Raw genomic sequence first — 23,213 nt, 5'->3', positions numbered from 1 at the left:
CCTTAGGAAAGGGAATATGACAGTTGTTGAGAGCTCCTCTTGGCTCATTCACAGCATGCGGAACCTGACATTAGCTGGACTGCACATTCTTTACATTGTATTCCTGTGTGTGATGAGGAGGGGTGGTGGATGAGAAGGTATATTTGGAGAGAGAGAGAGAGAGAGAGAGAGAGAGAGAGAGAGAGAGAAGTGTTCCTCCTGTGTGTTTGCAGCAGAGAACACAGCCAGCTCCCTACAGCTGCATGCAGTATTGATGAAGTAAGTCAGGATGCAAGCACAGCAAGAATTGTCAAACACTCTGCCCCCTCCCATCTAGTCTATCCCAGAGACACTTCTACCTCCTGCAGGAGAAATCCCCGGACTCATAAACCTTGCGTCATTCTACTCTCCACTTGCACAGCAATTGCACCTGAAGGGCTGTTAAAAGATTATAGATGTGATATAATTGGTCAGAACAATCTGGTGTAAGATAGGACGATAAGCAAAGGTTTCTGGAAATATGGCAATACAACTTCTTGTTGACTGAGATATAAAAAAATCAAAACAATTATGTCCAAAGACTAGCCCCAGGAATGTTTCTTTTCATCATTATTTTAAATAGTATGGAAGGTAGCAGAAAAAAAGGGTGCCGGCTGAGGGTGGACGAAAAGGGCGCCACCATAGACTTTAATGCAATTATCGTTAATACGGCGAAAAAAAGCAGAAAAAAGGGCGCTGCGAAACATTTCATTAATAACATTAGAACATTATAGTTTTTGAGGTAGTTATCATTTTAAAAGTTTACAACGTTATAGTTTTTGTCACATTATTTTGTTAATAAGTACAGATTTCAAAGGTATTTTCGTTAATATATGTAAAAGGGTGTTTCTGCAGAGGGAGTGCTTAGGGTTAGGCACCACCAGGGGCAGTGGTTAGGGTTAGGTACCACCTAGGCAGCGGTTAGTTTTAGGCAACACCAGGGGGAGTGGTTAGGGTTAGGCACCACCTAGGCAGCGGTTAGTTTTAGGCAACACCAGGGGTGGTGGTTAGGGTTAGGCACAACCAGGGGGGTGGTTAGGGTTAGGCACCACCGGGGGGGTTAGAGTTAGGCATCACCAGGGAAGTGGTTAGGGTTAGGCACCCTGGGGGGTGGTTAGTGTTAGGAATAGGCACCACTAGGGGAGTGGTTAGTTTTAGGCACGACCAGGGGAGGGTTCTGTGTGAGGGTAGGGTTGGGTTAAGCAGTATTGACGAAAAATGCAACAACATTTAACGTTAATATCTATTCATTATTATATCTCATTTATTTTTGTGCAACGGTAAAAATTATTATATTGATAAAGCTTGACAACCATGGTTCTCGTTATCAAATTTTGTTAATACCTGGCGCCAAATTCGTTAACCCCCTTGGCGGTATGAAAAATACCGCCAGGGGGCAGCGCAGCAGTTTTTTTTAATTTTTTTTTTTTAAATCATGTAGCGAGCCCAGGGCTCGCTACATGATAGCCGCTGCTCAGCGGCATCCCCCCGCCCGCTTCGATCGCCTTCGGCGATCTCCGATCAGGAAATCCCGTTCAAAGAATGGGATTTCCTGGAGGGCTTCCCCCGTCACCATGGCGACGGGGCGGGATGATGTCACCGACGTCGGCGACGTCGGGACGTCATTGGGAGACCCGATCCACCCCTTGGCACTGATTGGCCAGGCAGCGCAGGGGTCTGGGGGGGGGCCGCGCGCCTCACCGGATAGCGGCGATCGGGCGCGCGGCGGCGGCAATCGGGGTGCTGGCGCAGCTAGCAAAGTGCTAGCTGCGTCCAGCAAAAAAAAAATTATTAAAATCGGCCCAGCAGGGCCTGAGCGGCAACCTCCGGCGGCTTACCCCGTGTCACACACGGGGTTACCGCTAAGGAGGTTAATAAGTCGGGCCCTTTTTTCACGGCGCCCTTTTTTCATGCACACGTATGGAAAGGGGTTACATTTTTTGTTGTTGTTGCCTGTGTGCCCATTGAGGTCCTAGAATCCCCATGGAGCTTTGTGGGTTTGATCCCAAGGTTAACCTGAAGGAAAAAATTAGATACTTACCTAAGAGGAGCGAAGCCTCTGGATCCTCCAGAGGCTTCCAGTGTCCTCCTGGAGACCACTGCCAGGAGCCTTTTGATGATCATGTCATGCACAACAAGTACAGCCGTGCTGCATCCATGTGAGCACGGCCACGCTTGCGTAGTAGCACACATCCGCTCTTAGACAAGTGGCCTTGGCTTACTGCTCAGGCGTGGCCAAACTTGCGCATACCCAAAGTACGGCCCTGCTTGTGCATGAAGAGGAGCGTGACCACGTAACATGTCCAGGAAGCTCCTCAGATATGATCTGGGGATAAGTGAGGGGCAATGGTGGGGGGCAGGAAGACATTGGAAGCCTCTGGAGGATCCCGAGGCTTCTCTCTTTTTAGGTAAGTACTGTATCTTGTTTTTTTTATTTTACCTCACCTCAGGTACACTTTTAGGCTGCGTTTACACCCAAGGATTCATACAGAGCATTATAGCCACAGTGCGGCCATATCAGTGAGGCATACTTTCCATTGAAAATATGCCTCATTTCCAGGGTTATTGCAACACTGCAACTGTAATTTTGCGGTGCAGCGACACAACATGTCGCACCACATTTAATGTGCTAGCCCCATACAGCAATCACTAATTTTGCGAGGGGATGCGGCGGTTTTCAGCAATGCTATGCACTGCGTATAGTGTAAAAGGAGCTTAATATAAAAACTGGTGAGTGGTAACCCTGGAGACTGAAAATAAGGCCCTTCCCCCCAGCAAAAACTTTATTAACCTGCCCCCAATGCTCATTAGCTTTCCCCTATCTCCCAAATAATTGGGCAACAGACTACTTTGTTACACCTATCTAGTATGTTCAGTGCTGGTGCAACAATATCCAACATATCAGTGTCTTAAATAGTCAAATAAATAAACTTAATTTTTTTTGCTACACCTATTTGCTGCAATCACTGCTGGTGCAACACTATCCAACATGTCAGTCTTAAAGCGGACCCAAACCAAACATTTTTTTTGTATTCAAAATATTTAGTTGCACCACTCTGACACATACAAAGATAAATAAACACTCCTTCAAGCCTATGAGCATTTCAGTGCATGCTTTTCACCCTTCTCTTGTCATAACTAGGGTTATACAGGTGGCAGCCATTAGCTATTCCTCCATTGCCGGACACCACTTACTCCATCAGTTTGCTGGATTCTGTCCCGGCAATTTGAAAGGAATGGGGGGGGGGGGGTTCCTCCAATAAATGTAAAATATTTCATATTTGTCATCATGCAGCTGAAAAAAGGCTGCTATTTATTATTATCATTTAGAAAATAGATTTTATTTCTGAAATCTTGTATTTTAATTTGGGTCCACTTTAAAGAGTCATATAAAATAATGTAAATGCAATTCAAACTCCTGTCTGGTGCGATCACTGCTGGTACAATGTTATACAACACGCCAGTGTTTTAAACAGTGAAATAAATGAACGTACCATTTTTTGCTACACCTATCTGATGTGATTAGTGTTGATGCAACAAAATCCAACACATCAGTGTCTTAAAGTGGATCTGAACCCTTGCACACAACAGAAAGAAAGCATAAAGAAATGCACCCTGTATGTATTTAGAGAGTTTAACCTGTCTAATCCCCCCTCATTTGTGACTAAATACAAGTTGTAATTTGATCTCTCACCTGTGTCAGCTGACTGCCACGGCAGAGAAGCTAATTGGTAAACACAGGATGTTGAAAATATGTTTGCCTCCATGAAAGCAGGAAGTAGACAAACTGCAGATTTCTTGCAGGATCTGTATCAGCTGTAAGAAAGAAATGTTTTTCTTTAAAGATTATTATACTGTTGCGCATCTTTTAGAGCAGAGAGGAAGTTTTGAGTCCAGGTCCCATATGCAATTAACTTTTCACCTGAGTTATCTCCTAGGAGATATTTTTTATCATTTCTTTAAAATAACTTTTCAGCATTTTACAGTTGAAAAGTACCTAAATGTTGGTGAAAAGGCAATATCAAAATTATTTTGAGTATTTTCTTGCTTGCTGGTGGTTTAAAATGCATTTTATGACAAAGTGGGAAAAAATCACCTAGGTGAGAACTCTGGAGAAAAAGTGAATTGCATATGGGCCCTGGTCTGCTTTGTTGAGTAAAATAAATGAACATGAACATACAATTTTGTTGTTACACCCATCTGGTATGATCATGTTAGTGTCTTCAACAGTAAGATAAAAGAATGTACAATTGTATTCAAACACCTGTCTGGTGCAATCACTGCTGGTGCAATGTTATAGAACATGCCAGTGTCTTAAACAGTGAAATAACTAAATAACTGAACATACAATTTTTTGCTACACCTTTTTGGTGCAATCAGTGCTAACGCAATACAATCCAACACATCAGTGTTTTAAAAAGTGAAATAAATGAATGTACTATTTTTTTGCTACACCTATCTTGTGCACTCAGTTCTGGTGCACACAATCCAACATATCATTGTGTTAAACAATGAAATAAATGAATATACAATGTTTTTGCTACACCTATCTCGTACGATCAGTGCTGATGCAACACAATCCATCATATCAGTGTCTTAAAGAGAATCTGTATTGTTAAAATCGCACAAAAGTAAACATACTAGTGCGTTAGGGGACATCTCCTATTCCCCTCTGTCACAATTTCGCCGCTCCCCGCCGCATTAAAAGTGGTTTGTAACGATCGGTGTCAGCAACCAGAGAGAGAATCTGATCCTTGGCGATCCGCAGTATCCCCAAGAATACAGATATACCTGATTATTGAGGATCTGCGGAATCGTCAATAATCAGATATGTCTAACCTCTAGACACCTGAGAGAGTGTAAGTGTTTTGGTGCAACAGTAACAACTCTGAGTGAAGACCACCAGGAGAACTGGCGGCCTATACTCCTGAGGAATTCACCCCTGACTATGGGTGATATTCCTATAGCCTGTGGACCCCTGGGCGAGGGACCGAGACTGGGTTAACGTAACACAGTAATAGCAATACTAGTCTGGGGTGTGAGGTCCGTAGTCACAACAACCTGGAACTAGTCTGGAGCATAACATAAATGATAATACAATTCCCTAGTCTTGGGTTTGAGTTCCGTGATCATCAACACCCTGGAACTAGTCTGGAGTATAACATAAATGATAATACAATTCCCTAGTCTTGGGTGTGAGTTCCGTGATCATCAACACCCTGGAACTAGTCTGGAGTTCAAAACACACTGTAAGGATCTGACTATGGTCTGAGTGCCTTCACGCAAGTGTTAGCAATGGCAGACAACCAGCAACTGACAAGCAGCAGAATATATAGTTGCTGGACTCTGCCGCCCCACCCGAGCCATTCAGCCAATCATGAGTCCTGCAGGAATCAGCTGATCTTCCTGATCAGCTGACACTTCCCCTGCTGGTATAAAGGTCCTGAGTTCAGGCCCGCGCGCGCGTAGCTCTCCATCTGCCTATGTGCACTAACAGACCCAGCCACACCAAGCACACGCTGCTGCATGAAAACCGCCGCGTTGGACGCGGAAACAGCCGCTTTGCTGTCAGGACATGCGGCAGCTTTTCCGCATTCCACCATACTACCTGACGCGTGTCTATGCGTGCAAACTGCCGCGTTGGACGCGGAGTCAGCCGCCTTGCTCTTGGCACATGTGGCGGCTTTTCCGCGTTTTCTCACATGGTTAAAAACTGTTTTTAAAAGTTTGTTTATAAACAAACAAAATAGTCACCAAAACAGGAAGTAGGTTGATGTACAGTATGTCCACACATAGAAAATACATCCATACAAAAGCAGGCTGTATACAGCCTTCCTTTTGAATCTCAAGAGATCATTTGTGTGTTTCTTTCCCCCTGCAGCTATCACCCACTGAATAGTAACAGGCTGTTTCTTCCTGCAGAGTGCAGACAGCTCTACCTGTCTGTAATTCCTCAGTATGGCCTAGTGCACACCAAAAACCGCTAGCAGATCCGCAAAATGCTAGCAGATTTTGAAACGCTTTTTCTTCTTTTTCTGTAGCGTTTCAGCTAGCATTTGCGGTTTTGTGAAGCGTTTTTGGTGTAGTAGAGTTCATGTATTGTTACAGTAAAGCTGTTACTGAACAGCTACTGTAACAAAAAACGCCTGGCAAACCACTTTGAGGTGCCGTTTTTCAGAGCGGTTTGCGTTTTTCCTATACTTAACATTGGGGCAGAAACGCCTCCGCAATCCAAAATCTGCAGCAGCCCGGGAGTATGCGTTTCTGCAAAACGCCTCCCGCTCTGGTGTGCACCAGCCCATTTAAATACATTACCCAAGCGTATCCGCAGCCGCAAGCGGATCGCAAAACGCAGCCGAACCGCTCTGGTGTGCACTAGGCCTATGTGAAAGCCCAGCCAGCTCAGAGGATGATTTATCCAGCTTGTAAAAGATAATAGAGCAGAGAGAAGCTGCCCTAATTTAAATAACACACAGGCAGTGTGCATAGAGGGGCCTGGAGGGGGGAGATGCATCACAGAACCACAACACTGAAGAACTTGGCAGCCTTCCAGACACAGGGTGACAAGTCCGACAGGGGAAAGATAAGCTGATTTATTACAGAGATGGTGATAGTAGAAAGTGCTGCAGTAAGCCAGAGCACATTAGGATAGGTTTTGGAACTTGTAGAATGGTAGAAAACAGGATGAAATTTTTGTTACGGAGTCCTGGCGGTATGACTCCCGCGGCTGCGAGGCCGCGGGAGGGTTTTTTTCACCTTTTTTTAGCATGTAGCTAGCCTAGCGCTAGATACATGCTTCCCCCCTCCCTGCGGCGTCCCCCCGTAGCGTCCGATCGCCGCTTGCCCATAAGGAAATCCCGTTCTGAACGGGATTTTCTTGAGGGCTTCCCCCGTCGCCATGGCAATGATCGGAGTGACGTCATCGACGGCGCCGACGTCGTGACATCACAGGGAATCCTGATCCACCCCATAGCGCAGCCTGGCGCCGATTGGCCAGGCTGCGCAAGGGGTATGCGGGGGGGGGGCCTGTATCGCGGCGGGTAGCGGCGCATCGGCGGCGGCGATCAGACCAAACACACAGCTAGCAAAGTGCTAGCTGCGTGTTTGAAAAAAAAATTATGTAAATCGGCCCAGCAGGGCCTGAGCGGCACCCTCCGGCGGCTTACCCCGTGTCCAGCAAGGGGGTTACCGCTAAGGAGGTTAAACGGTGAAATAAAATAATGTACAATTTTATTCAAACACCTGTCTGGTGCAATCACTGCTGGTGCAATGCTATACAACGCAGTATTTTTTATTGGGGTGGACAAAGGACATAGTATAACACAGCTGCTATGTAGGACTTGTACAGTAAGTAAATACATACTGAGGCAATATACAATAATGTTTAGGAATGGCAGTTCTTCATGTTGGTACTACAATACAGATAGTTAAGAGACACTGATCCAGCAGTAGTACAGTGCCTAACAAATTTGTACACACACTTCTACCTAAACACAGTAGCACTTAAAGGACCTCTGTCACGAAAATCCTAAAAAGTTAAAATATATGTAAACATATACAATTAAGAAGTATGTTTCTTCCAGAGTAAAATGAGCCATAATTTACTTTTCTCCCATGTTGCTGTCACTTATAGTAGTAGAAATCTGTCAGAATCGAGAAGTTTTATAACTAGCCCATCTCCTCATGGGGGGTTCACAGGGATTTCTTTATCTTCAAAATGCACTTAGGCTTCTTTCCCACCAGGATGTTGCGTTTTAGGGGACGTTATAGGTCGCATAACGTGCCCCTAACGCAACGCCTGGTGGTGCTGGAGGAGGACGCTACCAAGAGCTGCGTTATGCAGCTCTTGGTGCGCCTTTTTTGTGCTGTGCGATACGGAGACCACGTGATCCGCATCACGTGGTCCCGCCAGCCAATCGCCGCACAGAGCAGCCGCTCCAGGAAGTAAACACTGCACTTCACAGTGCAGTGAATATTAATTAGCCATGTGGCTGGCCGCGAAGGAGGGGAGACCTCCTCCTCCTACATCACTGAGCATGTGCAAACAGTTTAACGCAGCTTACGTACAGCATGCAGCACTTTCTTTTAACCTGCTGCTTTACAATGTAACGCAACGTGGGCACTGTGAACAGCCCATTGATTTTTCATTGCTGTGCGGTGCGCCTGTAACGTCTTACTGTGAAAGCAGCCTTAGTGAATGACAGCTGCTCCATCCAACTGCCAAAAAAGTGTACGGTGAGCAGGGAGGCTGGTCAGCATTTTTGTATAAATCTTTTCAGGTCTTTATAAAGAATAAGAATCCCCCATGAAGAGATGGACTAGCCCAAAACCTGTTGGTAATGTCAGATTTCTACTACTTACTGTAAATGCCAGCAACATAGGAGAGAAGTAAGTTATGGCTAATTTTAATCAGGAAGAAGCGTACTTCCTATTTGTATGTATTTTAAATTTTAAAAACTGTTGCGACAGTTCCTCTTTTAAGGAATGCTATAGATGACAGTTCTTTTCACAGTACTAGGTACAGTGTGCATCCAGCAAACAAGGTGGAGGACTACATGTGCCTTGCAGTGATTTTTGACTAAGCACACACAGATTTAACCACTTGAGGACTGCAGTGTTAAACCCCCCTAAAGACCATTCTCATTATTGCTAAATTGGCCACTGCAGCTTTAAAGAGGAACTCCAGTGAAAATAATGTAGTAAAAAAAAGTGCTTCATTTTTACCATAATTATGTATAAATGATTTAGTCAGTGTTTGCTCATTGTAAAATCTTTCCTCTCCCCGATTTACATTCTGACATTTATTACATGGTGACATTTTTACTGTGGGCAGGTTATGTAGCTGCTCCTAGCTGTTTTGGCTGTTAGAGACAGCTGTAAACAGCTATTTTCTGTCTGTGAACCTTGTTACATGCCAAAAGTACAGTGGTCCCAGAGCTTCTTGTGGGAGGGGTTTCAGCACAAAATCAGTCATACAGCGCCCCCTGATGGTCTGTTTGTGAAAAGCATTATATTTCTCATGTAAAAGGGGGTATCAGCTACTGATTGGGATAAAGTTCAATTCTAGGTTGGAGTTTCTCTTTAAGGCCAAGCTGCAGGGCCGTACAACACAGCACACGAGTTAATCCCCCCCCCCCTCCCTTTTCCCCCCACCAACAGAGCTCTTTGTTGGTGGGGTCTGATCGCTCCAAAGTTGTTTATTTTTTTTTTATATAAATATTTATTTTATTTATTTTTCAATAAAAAATGCCTTTTTTTATTTACTTTCCCCTGCTCCCTCCCTCCCCCCGCCAGCCAATCGGGGTGATCCGCTGTCATAGGCTTCAGCCTATGACCGCCGATCACTCCCCAGCCTCAGGAGGGGACAGCCGTGTCACACGGCTGTCCCCAGTACAGCGCTGCTGCCAATCGCAGCGCTGTACATGTAAATAGATGGCAATCACACCGTCTAACAGTCTCCCGAACGGCAATCGCCGCTTGGAGACTGAAGAGGGGCGGAGCTCCGCCCCCCGAGCAGGAGATGCGCGCGCAGCATGCACGTGATCTCATGCAAATTAGAGCCCCAGGACTTGACGGCAATTGGCGTTAGGCGGTCATTGGCGTGGGGCGGTCTTTAGGTAGTTAACCAATGTAAATCTGCACTGAATAAATTATAATATAGTTCACAGTTCTTCTCACATTGTACTGTTCAGCTTGCACGCAAGCTGGACGACTACAGGTACCTTGCTGTAATTTGAAACTAAGCACACAGTGTTCTAATACACCCTATAAATCACAGTAGGTAAAACAGACCTAATTACAAGCTGTCTCTCCCTGAACCATACACCTGTCTCTATCTCTCTAGCTGATATCACACAGACATCATGTAAAGATCTGCTCTGCTGTCTGCACAGGCAGACAGCTTTTTGACCATTTGTTAGGTCTGAGTGCTGCAGGTCCCTGGAAAAGAGACCTGTCTCCACTCTGCAAGCTGCAGAGTTGCTGTTCTGGGGAGGAATCTGCATCCACTTGTCATGCAAACTGCTTAGCTGCTTCCTCTGATGGTTTGCAGTATAAAAACCATTTCCTCCCAGAATTCCTTGCTGGTCATGATGGTTTGTTCCTGCTAACTTTCCTGGAGTCTTAGCCCTTTGCTTACTGTTTGCTAATATTGCTATCTTAGAGTAGTCAGGTTGTTTGTTACCTGTATTGCTTTGTACTGTCTATCTGTTGCGATTGTCTTGTCGCCAGCGGCGGTCGACAGGAAATCGTTCTGTCTGTTGGGATCACATTCGCCCTAGCAGTAGAGGCGGTGGTTCCTTCTGTACTCTGTCTGGGAGTGTAGCCAGAGCAGTGGTTGCTACTGGTTGCTCCATCTGTCTGTCTGTTTAGATCGCATTCGCCCTAGCGGTAGAAGCGGTGGTTCCTTCTGTACTCTGTCTGGGAGTGTAGCCAGAGCAGCGGTTGCTACTGGTTGCTCCATCTGTCTGTCTGTTTGGATCGCATTCGCCCTAGCGGTAGAGGCGGTGGTTCCTTCTGTATTCTGTCTTAGGAGTGTAGCCAGAGCAGCGGTTGCTACTGGCTGCTCCATCTGTCTGGAACGAACGCTTGCTGTCGTCTCGGTGAGGTAACCGTTTAGCAAGCGTTCGCGTTCTCTTTTGTTTTCGTGCTTCTTTGGTTAGTCAGGGTTGGTACGCTTTGTCGCTATAGCGCTTCTTGTGTGGCGACCGTGCCGCGCACGCGCTTTGTCGCTGTTGCGCTTAACGTGTGGTGACCGCATGTAGTTAGTCCTGTCTGCTCCTGTGTGTTGGATTACAGTTTGTTATCAGTTCTGTCTTTATTCTGTTTCTTTGCTCTGTATTACTCAGTCTGGTGTCGCTATTAGCAATCGCCATTCTTGCGATTGCGCTCCCACTTGGTTTTCGTTGTTGTGTGTTCACCGTCGCCGGGTGGCGACTAGATTGGTGGACACACATACATTCTGTCTCTGTGCTCTCTCTCTCTCTCTCCAAGGGCTATCTTGCCCTATATTGCCTCACCTCGTACAATTCCCAACTGGCATCTGTGGCAGTGCAGAGGGTTTATTCCTCTGCACTCCACAGCTCCATCTGCCGGTGGGAATTTCCCTCTACAGGGGCATAGCACCATAGCTGGGTTCTGTTATTTTATACGCTTGTGGAGGATTTCCGCAGTGTCGGCGCGCATCTTGTGCGCTGACCACGGAAATAATTCCCCAATCGTTACACATCATAAAATTGATTGAAAAAAACCCTTCCTCCACCCACCTTCTGTATCTGCCTGCGGTGGGGTCTATTCTCATTGTCTGCTAGGGCTTGCAGTGCATTCTGGGAGCAAATGATTTCCTCATCAGACATCTATTTTGTGCTTCCTGACAAAAAATTGCCACCATACCACCCCAAAGTTTTGCCAGCGATCGTTCAGTAAGAAAGTGCCCACATGGTGAATCACTGGGCCTGTCTTGAAGGAAACTTAAGTAAGTGAGAAAGCTCTGAATAGCTGTGAGATAGAACTTTTTATTGTCCCTCATCGCTACTTGCTCATCTGCTACAGCTTTGAAAGCTTTCCTCCATGGAAAGCAGGGGGCAAAGATCACCTCCACTTAGCTATACCAACTCTCCACAACTCTGTTAACCAGTTCACTATGGTTGTCAGCAATCCTCTATAATAAAACCCCTGTGTCTGTGCCTCGTGTCTCTGTGTAGCGTTGTCCGTGCTTTTGGCCACTGCGCATGTGCGCAGCACGGACCCAGAGACAGGAAGCCGGGGACAGGGTCAAGGAGTCAAGCGGGCGGCGTGTGAGCGTGCGGCGGGTGAGCGGGCGGCGGTCACCGGCGGGTGAGCAGGCGCGCGCGCGGTGGCGTGCGCGTCGGGCGCACGCGCGCCCAGGAACACAGACCTAGAGCCCGTTTTTATACGGGCTTAGGTCTACTAGTGTCTTATAAAGAGGTAGAGCATAGCCTTGTCCTCCCCCCACCCTCGTTGCAAAGCACTGTGGACAGTGCCGGTGGGCACAACAGCTCTTCAGACATTCCCTGGCCTAGTAATGAGATAAAAGGTGAGGATGTATTATATTTTCCAATCGCCCTAAAATTGGAGTGACCAGATAAGCACTTAAGATATTCTATTGCTTGTATTTTACAGCTGTAAGAAGAAAATTTAATTTTTTCCTGAATAAGCACTGCCGCTTTCTACTTGATTACGAATACTAATTCTGATATGGGGTGTCACAAAAACTATTTAATATTGGTATCTGGTGGGGAATGAAGACGACCTAACACCAATATCTGGATCTCGGGGGCCCCCAATACTGGTGACTTGGGCTAGACCTAGGGGAACATCCAAATGTTTGCACAGGGGCCCAGTGATTTCTAAATACCCCTGCGGAGGAATGCTCTTTATGCTCACTTTCAGCATTTATAGACAGGGAGTGGCGCTGATTATATAGTTTTGGACCTCAGCATTGCATGATATACCAGCACTTAACCTCGGCCTGTGACCACGACCTTGCCTGCTATTCACCTGCTTCTGTCCTCTGTGTCTGTGGCCTTGACATTGCCTGATATTTGCCAGCATCTAACTTGTGGTCCGTGACTTCAACATTGGCTGATATCTGCCGGCATCTGACCTGGGTACCTACCGTTGACAATTCTTTGTCCATGTTTCTCCATATTGTTGTCACTGTCACTTTTCACTGGTGCGCAAGCCTGGGGTCTGCGACCTGGAGATCACTGCATCTCACCTTCTTGCTCTACTGTAACAGAAATGTTACTATCCTGTAGGCTGGATTCCATCTAGCTTGTGTATGAGGCTTTACACTCACACATAACTCTTGAGATGTATTTTAATTCAGTTACTCAAATAAGACGCTGCCATAAACAAGAATAAAAGGCAGGATGAAAAAAAGACATTTATACAGAAATTTCTGCATGCAAATTTCACAATATAGTAAAATCAATTTCTAATAACAGGCTATTGATTTCCGGCCGCAACATCCGGTGAGTTGCTCTATGAAGGGGGGGGGGGGGGACTCCACAGCAATATAATGAAGGTGTATGGACTGGTTTTGAGCGCTTCTAGATTATTGATTTACACTTGAAGATATCGCACGTATCTGTTCATAAGAACTGTTTGGTTTTATTGCATACAATTGAGCGCAGCTTGTTTTGTGGAGTGTATAAAGTAAAGTTACAAACAGGCACCAATAAGAATGCTACATTTAGAGAAAAAATACAGGTGCGCGAATACAAGAGAGAAAAGTAAAAATTAAGCATGACAACATTCAGCAAATACAAGAATGATAGAGCATACATCAAAATAAACCCTAGCAAAACATAAACAGCTTGAATGGTCCAAACATCTTGCAGACAATACAAAATAATATAAGAGAACAAGTTTCCCAAAACCAGTTGGGGCAAAATAAGACAGGACAGTAACTCCCATAAGTGACCCGGGGTCAACCCCTAAAAACTGAGCAATAAAACAAGAAAGTAGAACGGTCAGTACGCATCCCTATAGGACCGCCATTCCTCCCAAATTAGATTAAAACTACCCAGGTTCTCTATACTAAGATAGAAGACTTTGTCCATCAAAATGAGGGTGTCAAGTCGTTGTTTAAAGAACTACTGTAGGGGGTGGGAAAAAGAGTTAAACTTACCTGGGGTTCTAACAGTCCCCTGCAGACATCCTGTGACCTCGCAGCTAGTCACCGATGCTCCAGTCTCCGTCGCTGGTTCACTTCTGGAATTTCCAACTTTAAAGTTGGAAAACCACTGTGCCTGTGTGGCCGTGTCCTCACTCCTGCTGATGTCACCGGGAGCGTACTTTGCAGACTCCCGGTGATGTCTTGGGAGCGAGGGCACGGGCGCGCAGGCACAGTGGTTTTCCGACTTTGAAGTCGGATATTCCGGAAGTGGACCGGAGCTTCGGTGGGTGGCTGCGCGAGCACAGGACGTCTATGTGGGACTGTTAGAAGCCCCAGGTAAGTTCAACTCTTTTTTCCCCCTACTCCTCTACAGTACTCCGTTAACCAGGGCAATATCTAGGTCTTGGGTCCTCCATTTACAAGCGATGCTCCATTGCTCAGCTGCGAGCATGTATCTATACATTATACGAAAAGCACTTGGGACCTCACTACTAGGTAAATACTGTAGAGCCTGAGAGGCAGACAGGGAGATGGGAACTTTAAACACATCATAAAACATAGTTTTCCAATCCGCCCAAAAGTGGGAAGTAACAGGACAATACAAAAAAACCTGAAGGAGAGTCCCATCAGCACCACAACTTCGGAAACAGGCCGCAGGGCCTAATGGACTTTTTGAAATTTTATTCTGATGCTTTAGCTCTAAAACAACGGTAAATGTCCAGTTTTACAGTCCAGTACAGTACTTGTTTTGCTTGAGTATAACACTGTTTCTAGTGCATTTTGAACTTTTATTGTAAATATTTTTGTAGAAAGAATTTCATCTAACACACTGATAAATAGTACAGTCTTCTTGGTTTCCTCTATTTAGAAATCTAACCTACACTTTCTAAAGAAGGATTTCCTGCAGAGATTATCAGGTCTATTCATCACATTCTCCTGTCTGTAACACTTAAGTTGAAAAAACGACAATTTATCTAAGCTCGGCTGAAAACCAATGCAACACAAAAGCTGCCATTTCATTAATTTTTATGTGAGACAATTTAAGCAGGATAAAAGGCTTCATCCAACCAGGGATGCAGTACTTGATATTACCAGATTTATTGACGTAATTTTCTACAAGTTACTGCTTCTAATACATAAATGATTGTTGGGAATTAGGTGATTACAGAATTGGAACAGCCCTGTTCAAGGACAACTGAAGCGAGAGGGATATGGAAGCTGCCATATTTTTTTCCAGTTAAGCAATACCAGCAGTCCTGCTGATCCTCTGCCTCTAATACCAGAAAATGGTCCAGCCTTTCTTAAAGAAATCTCTGAACTCTTATCCTGGCTTACAGTGGAACACCCTAGATCAGTGGTCCTCAAACTAAGGCCCGCGGGCCGAATGTGGCCCCCTGAGGCTTTTTTACCGGCCCCTCACACACATAATGTATAATAGCTGCAGTTAGCTACATCTTTAAATATTGGTGGTCCACATATAGAATGAAGCCAGAAAGCAGTAATTCGCTGGTTTCCAATCAAATTCCACATCAGGTTACACTGTTGTCCAATTGGACTACAGGTTGTCACCTGGGGGTTTGCTGCACTGTCTGGCCCACAAAGACTTCTACATCATTTTATGTATACTTCGGCCCCCCAGCAGTCTCAAGTATGTTGACCCGGCCCTCGACCCAAAATGTTTGGGGACCCCTGCCCTAGATGGATCATTCTGGGAGATTTTAATGCATGGGTGGATGATCACACCTCACGCATAGGAAGTGAACTACTTCTCATAATGAGTGAACTGGATTTCTCTCAGGCTGTCAACCTCCCCACCCACAAGAAAGGGCACACCCTGGATCTTATATTTCATTGTGGACTTTTAATATCACACATGGATATACACCCAGTGGTATGGTCAGACCACCACACCATCCACTTCTCTCTGACAGCTCCAGCAATAAAACACAGAGGGAAATAACTCATAAAATACTGTTCTCTGAAAGATGTCTCACCCCAGCCCGTTCAGAATATCCTCAACTTCGACGCATTAACCAATCATTGCGCAGGCCCAGACTCCATGGTCCTGATGTACAACCATGCAGTGTCATCTGCCTATGACGCCCTTGCTCCAGATCGCATTAAACGGTCTACACCACTTCACCATGCACGGTGGTTTGACAGCTCACTAAAGGACCTAAAGAAAGAAGTGCGCAGACTAGAAAGGAAGTGGCGAAAATCTCAGAATTCAAAAGATAAACACACCCTTGTCTCTCACCTGGAAAGCTACCAAAATGCGATCACCAAGAAAAAATCCTCCTACCTATCACAGGAGATCGCAAAGGCCGCCAACAGACCAGCCCAACTATTCCGCATAGTTGATAGACTGTGTAACCAATCCTGCCTAAAGCCTACTATAACTCCCTCAAAGGAGCTATGTGAGAAATTTGCTTGCTACTTTGCTGACAAAGTATCTTCTATTCGGTCTCTCATTCAGTCCACAGCACCCAAGACTCATGCAACTCCTGGAAATAGCTGCAAAAACAACCTAACACCCTGCACTGACTTCAAAAGTATTAGTGAGGAAGAGATCTCAGACATCCTCCGCCGCCTCCGCCAGACAACCTGCGACCTGGACCCTGGACCAACTAAACATATGATGAAATGCCCTGACCTGCTTGGTCTAGCATTTCACAAAATAGTAAATTGCTCTCTGCAAGCAGGGAGGTTTCCTACCTCTTTAAAAGAAGGAATCATCAAGCCCCTTCTTAAAAAACCTTCTATGGATCCAGATGCTATGAGCAGCTACAGACCTGTCTCCAACCTCCCCTTCTTAGGTAAAGTTATTGAAAAGGCTGTCTATCTGCTACTTGAAACCAGGCTGTCAGCAAAACAACATCCTGGACTCTCTACAATCTGGCTTTAAGAAACACCACAGCTGTGAAACAGCCCTCATGCAAGTCTGCAACGATCTGCTCATGGCAAGGGACAGAGGGGAATGTTCCATCCTAATCCTGTTGGATCTCTCAGCGGCTTTTGATACAGTTGACCATGAAATCCTGTTTAACAGACTGCAGGAGTAATGTGGCATCAGTGGATCAGTCCTCCAGTGGTTCAGATCATTCCTGACTGACAGAACACAGAGAGTATCCCTAGGACCTATAATGTCCAAACCTGCACCTCTACAATTCGGAGTGCCACAAGGATCCATCCTATCCCCTCTGCTGTTTGCAACCTAAATGTTGCCACTCGGTACACTTATCCAACGACATGGCCTGACGTACCACTGCTATGCCGATGACACACAGCTATACCTGTCCTTCAAACCTGGTGGAAAAGACCCTACCCCAAAAATAAACTCTTGCTTAGCTGAGCTACAAGCATGGATGAATGATAACTGGTTGAAACTGAATGCTGACAAAACCCTAGTTCACGCCTTCATCACATCACGGCTGGATTACTGCAATGCCCTTTATGCTGGCCTCCCCAAAAAGGACCTGTGTCGCCTGCAATTAGTGCAGAATTCTGCTGCCAGATTGCTAACAAACCAGACTCGCCACTGTCACATCGATCCTTCGCTCACTGCACTGGCTACCAGTAGAATGGAGAATACTCTTCAAGATTGGACTGCTGACATTCAAATCCCTGCACAATCTGGGCCCTGGATACATGAAGGACCTGCTGAAGCTGCACCACACCTCTCACAACCTCAGATCTGCAAGTTCTATAAACTTGGTTACTCCCAGAGTGCATCTCGAAAAATCTGAAGATAGAGCCTTCTGTCATGCTGCCCCTACTCTTTGGAACTCCCTGCCACACCCAGTAAAGACAGCACCATCCCTGGAGCTATTCAAATCCAGACTGAAAAGCCACCTGTTTAGCCTGGCATTTCCGGACTTATAAAATTATTCCTCTGTACCACGATGGTCTGAGCCATGCTTATGCGCTTTGAGTCCTATGGGAGAAAAGCGCACTACAAATGTTATTTGTTGTTGTTGTTGTAATACCTTTAGCCATATACCCTGAATTAGCATGCAGCAGATTAGGTGTTTCTGACACTATTGTCACATCTGACAAGATTAGCTGCATGCTTGTTTCTGGTGTTATTCAGACACTACTGCAGCCAAATAGATCAGCAGGCCTGCCAGGCAACTGGTATTTTTAACAGGAAATAAATATGGCAGGCTCCATATTCTTCTCACTTCAGTTGTACTTTAAAGGGAATGTCCAAGCAAAATAAAAAAATGAGTTTCACTTACCTGGGGCTTCTACCAGCCCCATGCAGCCATCTTGTGCCCTCGTAGTCACTCACTGCTGCTCCAGTCCCTCGCTGGCAGCTTGCCGACCTCGGAGGTCGGCGGGACGCATTGCGTACATTTTTACGCATTCCCGCTAGGGCAGGAACATTCACACATACATTTTTACGCATTACTGGTTCAATGCGTAAAAATGTACGCATTGAACTAGTAACGCGAAAAATGTATGTGTTAATGTTCCTGCACTAGCGGGAATGCGTAAAAATGTACGCAATGCGTCCCGCCGACCTCCAAGGTCGGCAAGATGCCAGCAGGGGACTGGAGCAGCAGTGAGTGACTACGAGGGCACAGGATGGCTGCATGGGGCTGGTAGAAGCCCCAGGTAAGTGAAACTCATTTTTTTATTTTGCTTGGACATTCCCTTTAAAGTGGACTCAAATTAAAAATACAAGATTTCAGAAATAAAATCTATTTTCTAAATTATAATAATAAATAGCAGCCTTTTTTCAGCTGCATGATGACAAATATAAAATATTTTACATTTATTGGAGGAACCCCTCCCTTCCTTTCATATTGCCAGGACAGAATCCGGCAGACTGGTGGAGTAGGTGGTGTCCGGCAATGGAGGAATTGCTAATGGCTGCCCCCAGTATAACCCTAGTTATGAAAAGAGAAGGGTGAAAAGCATGCACTGAAATGCTCATAGGCTTGAAGGAGTGTTTATTTATCTGTGTATGTGTCAGCTCAGAATGGTGCAACTAAAAATTTTGAATTAAAACAATGTTTGGTTTGGGGCCGCTTTAAGCCTTGTATGAGAATTGTTGGCTGGCAGGGATCAGGATAGAACACTCAGGCAACAGTCCAGGACCCAATGCCACACAGACATGTCACTAGCCTGCAGGCTTGCAATGTGTCTCTTACAATGGAGTGGGGTGGAGGGACGACATGCAGCGCATAACAGAGCAGCTCGGAGCACAGTGCGCTTGGGAGTTGATTAATAGCAAGCAATACAGCAGACATATCTTTGTGTTATGTTTCCTCAAAATGCATTATGCAAGTACATCCATGCAAGGCCGGATTTACCATAAGGCACTGTAGGCATGTGCCTGGTGATGGAAAGGTGGCTCACTCCCCTCCCCAAGTGTTTCCCTCCCTCCTTTCCTATGCAGAGTTCTCATGAGAGTGTAAATAAGAGTTTCCTCACCCGGCTCTCAGCATTCCACTGACATCTCCATTCAGTCAGGAGCACCTCTAGCTACTTAATTCTGAGCGTACTTTGGCTACCTAATAGCTTCCTATAATGGACAAGGGAAGTAAGGGGGAAGTGACAGCTGAAACAACCAGCAAACTTGCAGTGCTTCTCCGTGGGGGTTTGTAGGTTCATGGAGGGAGAAGTCTAGGGTTTCAGGACACCTGTGCCTATAGGCTCCTGTGAGGTAAATTCAGGCCTGCATCCATGCCTCATGAAATTCAGTAAAGAAAAAAGAATTTAAAGAAAAGCAATACTGCTCTTGCAGCATGTAACATTTAGACCTCTTTTCCACGGACTGTTGAACTTTGTGCTCAGCAAGCGGTTACCAGGCAGCAACAAGCAGTTACCAGGCAGCAGCAAGCCGTTACAAGGCAGCAGTGAGCAGTTGTGAGAGTTTGAGAGGCATTTCACTGCCTTTCAACAGTTCGTGGAAAAGAGGCCTTACTGGACTTTACATAAATTATGTAATGTGTTACGTTATTTGTGTAACTCATGTTATATATCATTGCCTACACTGATTGTGTAAAATGCAAGTTCTGCAAAATACATAACGTTACTTAATTTGCATAAAGCTGGGTAATCCCAGCCAGGTCAACATCTGCAAGGAGTTTATGTTCTCCCTGTGTCTGTGTGGGTTTCCTATGGGCGCTCGGGTTTCCTCCCACATCCCACAAACATACAGATAAGTTAATTGGCTTCCCACTAAATTGGCCCTAGACTATGACACATGCACTATGCGATACATACGTAGACATATGACTATGGTAGGGACAAGTTTGTGAGCCCCTCTGAGGGACTGTTAGTGACAAGACGATATACTCTGTACATCGCTGCGTAATATGTCGGCGCTATATAAAGACTTAAATAAAAAATAAATAAATGCCCTGCCTGCATGCATAAAATTTACCAGGCTAAAGTGAACCCTCGTGTATCTATATACTGTAAATTACACTTTTTTCTGTTACCAAAAATTTGCTGTCGCTTGGACAGAGGTAGTTTGTTGGAAGAGTATTTTTAATCAGATTATAAGATTTGTTTTTGATTCAGACATGCAGTTTAAAGGAAACAATATACGGTAACTTCATGAACACAAACCCTTCATTTGTAGCCTATGAATCTCGTACTTGGCCTATCCTGTATTGCCTATGTCTTCTTCTGATTTTTTTTCTTTTCTTATTTGCTGATTTTTTTTCTACTTTATCCTTGTCCTGCCTGGCGGTAAACACTGGGATGTGATATTTCCCTGCCCTAAATACAGAGTGACAAGAAATAATTGGAGTAGACATGGATCAATATGTTTATTTTGTGCTCTTTTATCAGTTGGACAACAGGCAAATGTGATCTTGCATCAATCTTGTAATAATAACATCCAAAAGCCTAGTACACATTTCACAATGTTGTCATCAGATATGCAGAGCATAGTCTGACTGCCAAGTGATCCTTCTCAAGAGAGGCTTGTGTACAAACATGTACGCTGAACTCACTGATTTTAAATCGGACCCAAACCAAACATTTTTTTTATTCAAAATATTTAGTTGCGCCACTCTGACACGTACAAAGATAAATAAACACTGCTTCAAGCCTATGAGCATTTCAGTGCAAGCTTTTCACCCTTCTCTTTTCATAACTAGGGTTATACTGGGGGCAGCCATTAGCAATTCCTCCATTGCCGGACACCTCCTACTCCACCAGTCTGCCGGATTCTGTCACGGCAATATGAAAGGAAGGGAGGGGTTCCTCCAATAAATGTAAAATATTTTATATTTGTCATCAAAAGGCTGCTATTTATTATTATAATTTAGAAAATCGATTTTATTTCTGAAATCTTGTTTTTTTAATTTGGGTCCACTTTAAGTAAGGAGGAAGGCGATATCTCATATGGGGTCCAATTTGAGGAAAAAATGCAATAGCAATTGGCCAGGGAAATCTAACTCCACTGATCACTTTAGCCTCATTTAGCTTTCAGAACAGCCTGATTTAGGGAGACTGAATCTGGGGTAACATTAGGTGTTGCAATGGGCAAGCAGGTCTGCCATCACTGGCAATTCCATTTCTAATTTCCCCAGATATGCTGAGATGCAAAACCTACAGGAAAGCTATGCTGGACAGCATGTCTCCCAAATAGGTTGTTGGAAATGCCATTACTTTCCTTGATAAATCTGTTACCATTTCTTGCAGGTGATTTACTCCATACTGAGTGATTAATCAGAATGTTCAGAAGATACACTGCATTACTCAGAATCAGAATCAACTTTATTCGCTGAGGACGAAAGAAGTCGCACCTGGCAACACTGCATTAACAATAGGGAAGGTAACAGACAATAAGTATAGGTATCTAGGAATTTTAAGGCTCATACATACGTCCAACTTAATGCACAACCAACCACATAACATGACCAACTGAACAACAAGCTGTTTACCTGACAAGTATGTACACACACACCAACCAACTAAACAACCAACTCACTTAAATACTTTGGGTGCAAGCTAAATGACAAACTTCACAACATGTCAAAACAATAGACATTGTTCAAAAGACTTGTACACACATTCCAACCTGCCTGATAGTTGGTCAGATTGATCCAGTTGGATCTAGCAAACAACCTCTTATCAGTTGGCCATCTGGTTGTTTGTCAGCTGTACACACACCCAGCTTCTCTTCCAACAGACAAGTTTGGAAGATAGTCAGACAGATTGTTGGTAGGTGTGTATGAGTGACAAGCATGATTAATTGTAGAGTGAGGGTTACAGTTCAGGGCTAGAGTTCCAGACATGCAGATAGGGTCCAAGTAGGACAGAATTTTCACCACAATTTAGGGAATTTTGCAAGGGTGGAGGCTGGAGTTCAGGAGAAGGGCGGCCTGGGGAAAGGAGTTCCTGTGCCGGGTGGTTTTGGTAGCGATGGTTCTGCAGCGGCAGCCTGACAGGAGGCAGTTGAAGCAGTGACTGCCAGGGTGCGGTCCACCCTGCTTTTCTATAAGATCTGCCATTCTGTGCACTTAGATCTCCCACCACCACCACCACATAAGCTTCTTTTGAGCCCCACTGCTAGCTGTGTCTGACAGGCTCAGTGCAATTGGGCCAAACAATAAAGGACAAAGAACAGGTTTAGAACAAACTAAGCTTCCCTTTATCTTGGACCCAATTGCAACCACTATGGCTGCTGTGGATATTCCTGCTTTTATCTCCACCTCAGGCTCCCCAGTGTTCACATACCCAGGTTTCCCTGTCTCCACACCACGCGTTTAGCCATCCACAAAACCAGACTACCCTGGTCCCATACCATATATCCAAGTGTCCACATTTATAGACTTTCCTTGTCTCCACACAATACCCCAAACGTCCACAGCCCCAGCCTGCTCTGTCTCCACACAATACCCCAAATGTCCACATACTTAGGTCCCTCTGTCTACACACCATTTTTCCAAATGTCCTCACAAGCTCATCTGTTTCCACAACACACTTGCATATATCCGCTGCCCCTGGTTTCCCGGTCTCTACAACATATTTCAAATATGCATATATCTGCACATCATGCCATCCATTATCCATACTCCCAAGCTCCCTTGTCTCCTGGACAATGTTTCCTAATGTCCACACTTCCATGTTTTTCTGTCTCCATGCCATGCACTAAATGTCCACACTCGCTAGTTTTCACATCATAATTCCAAACATCAGTCCAAGTCCCTCCAGGTCCATGTCATACCACCAAGAGTATTCAAAGCCAGACTTCTCTGTCTCCACACCATGTCTCCAAATGTCCACACAACCAGGCTCTTCTGTTTCCACCCCTAATACCTCCATATTACCACACAGCCAAGCTCCTCTGTCTCCACACCATACCTCCAAATATCCACACACTCAGGCTCTGCTGTCTCCACATCATGCCTCCAAATGTCCACACAGCCATGCTCCGCTGTCTCCACGCCATGCCTCCAAATGTCCACACAGCCAGGCTCTACTGTCTCCACACCATGCTTCCAAATGTCCAAACACTTAGGCTAACCTGTCTCCATGCCATGCCTCCAAATGTCCACACACTCAGGCTCACATCTCTCCATACCAT

The 23,213-nt window shown here is 45.1% G+C and overlaps 1 protein-coding gene across 1 annotated transcript in view; it reads right to left on the bottom strand.

Annotated features, from left to right (window-relative positions):
* The window catches only part of AIFM3 (AIF family member 3), a 108,638-nt gene extending 108,375 nt beyond the window's left edge, over positions 1-263 (bottom strand). The window contains exon 1 of the mRNA XM_068271644.1: positions 2-263. The gene's annotated coding sequence lies outside the window, so the exon portion shown is untranslated. The remainder of the gene's footprint in view (position 1) is intronic.
* Positions 264-23,213: the final 22,950 nt, after the last annotated feature.

Source organism: Hyperolius riggenbachi, chromosome 1, assembly GCF_040937935.1.
Source record: "Hyperolius riggenbachi isolate aHypRig1 chromosome 1, aHypRig1.pri, whole genome shotgun sequence".
Lineage (NCBI taxonomy): Eukaryota > Metazoa > Chordata > Amphibia > Anura > Hyperoliidae > Hyperolius > Hyperolius riggenbachi.
The sequence above is the reverse complement of the archived record's forward strand: the minus strand, read 5'-3'. Positions and strand labels throughout refer to the sequence as shown.